The following is a 1,821-nucleotide window of genomic DNA, read 5'->3' on the forward strand; positions in this document are numbered from 1 at the left end:
TCCGGGGGTGTGCAAGCAGGGCAGCGCCTCCGCCTTGTTTTCACCGTGGGGCTGGGGAAGGTTGGAGGGAACCCACCCAGGTCGTGATCCAGGCCGGAACCTGGGGTCTGGGAGCTGGTTCTGGGGCGGGCTGGGCCCATGCGCCTGCCCTGCGGCCCCCCAGCCCTGTGGGGCGGGCTGGTGGCAGCTGCTGCCAACAGATGCCTCCACTTCCTGTGGGATTAAGAATGGGGCCCTGGGGGTGGGGGTGAGTCACAGATCTGCTCTGACAGGGGCTCAGGGATGAGGGACAGGCTGTATCCTGGGCAGGAGAGGCCCAGCTCTCCTGGGCAGGGGGACGAGGTGTGGCCTGGACGCTGGACTTCAGGGCCAGCCCCACCAACGTCCAGATGCCCCGCCATCGCCCACATCCCATGAGGCCCACCGCTGGGGCCATCTTGGCAGGACAGGATGTTGGGGGGATGCCCACCCCTGCCCGGGGCCCACTGCGACGGTCCGGACCTCAGGGGAGTCTGGGGCAGGAGGGCCTCAGTGCCCTGCACGCACTGAGCTGAGCGCCTTCTCCGGAGGCAGGGCCTGCACCCCTAGGGCTCTACCTCCCAGCTCAGTGCAGGGGCACACAGTGGTGGGCTGGGCCCCCCGCCCCAGCTTCAGCGGCCCCCAGGCCTCCTCGGGGTAGGAGGTGAGCCACAGGGTCCTCCATGTTCAATGGATTGAGGCTTTCCATGCCGAGGGTTGGATGGGTGTGAGGGGCCTCCGACCATGCCCTGCAGTGTCCTCCGTGGGGCCCGCCAGCAGCTACTTGTCCCCTGAGCCTGCTGGGGACCGGGAGACGCCAAGGGCCTGCCCTGGGGTGGGGGCTGGTTTGGGGGATGGGCAAGGAGGAAGGCAGGTGGGGGTCCTGGCAGAAGGGCTCCACATGCGGGGCTTCTGGGCTATGCCGGATCCCCAGGGTGCTGGGGAGCCATGGAAGGTTGTGGACAGTGAGCAGCCTGCTCAGACTTGCATTTTGGAGTCGAGGGGGGCTGTGGGGAGCAGGATTGCGGTGGGGCTGGAGTGCAGATCAGGCCGTTGTCCCTGTGGGCCTCCCGGGGCTGGACAGATAGCAGGGCCCGGTGGTGAGCCGGGCCACTTGCCTGCAGTCCCAGGCGACAAGTCCCAGGCCTTCGCCTGAGGTCAGGGGCTGCGGAATGACTGAGGGAGGGAGGAGGCGGTGCCCGGCCTGGCTGGGCATGTTCAGAGGCCACGCCCGTCTCTTCAGAGCCGGAGGAAGCAGACTGGAAACCCCACAGACGGGCTTCCATCAAAGGCAGCCCGTGCCGCCGGCGGAAACGGGCCATCAGGAAGGGTCTGAGGGAGATAAGGGGATGGAGGGCAGAGGAAGCAGCTGGGCGAGGTCAGTGAGGGGCCCTCCTGGAGGTGGGGCGTGAAGGCCGCGGTCCTGCTCCCTCCCCGTGTGCCGGGCGTCTCCCAGGGCAGCTGCCGCCGACCTGGGTCCTCCTGACTCCCCAGACATCCCCCCTGGGTTCCCTTCCCCCGCTGCGCGCCATTGTGGGCCTGGGATCCAGACTGGCCCGTGCACCGCCCTGTCCTCGCAGCCAGCAGTCCCTACGCTGCCCACTCCTGCCCCCCACCAGCCGGTCAGGCCACTGCCCTCGGCGCTGGCCTCCCTCCTGGGGACTGTACCCCCTTCTGGCCGCCACCCATTGCGAATGGAACCCTCATGCTCCTCTCGGGTGGAGGGCCCTGGGCTGGGGATTGGGCTGCCTCGGCACCTGCTGCCCCCAGCCTGGTGTCCTGCAGGTGACGGTGGGAAGCTCC

At 68.8% G+C, this 1,821-nt stretch overlaps 1 protein-coding gene across 1 annotated transcript in view; it reads left to right on the forward strand.

Moving 5' to 3' along the window:
* Nucleotides 1-1,821, forward strand: part of BRF1 (BRF1, RNA polymerase III transcription initiation factor 90 kDa subunit) — a 66,192-nt gene that overhangs the window by 60,945 nt on the left and 3,426 nt on the right. The gene's annotated exons all lie outside the window — the stretch shown is intronic.

This window comes from Myotis brandtii, unplaced genomic scaffold (assembly GCF_000412655.1).
Source record: "Myotis brandtii unplaced genomic scaffold, ASM41265v1 scaffold1057, whole genome shotgun sequence".
Classification (NCBI taxonomy): domain Eukaryota; kingdom Metazoa; phylum Chordata; class Mammalia; order Chiroptera; family Vespertilionidae; genus Myotis; species Myotis brandtii.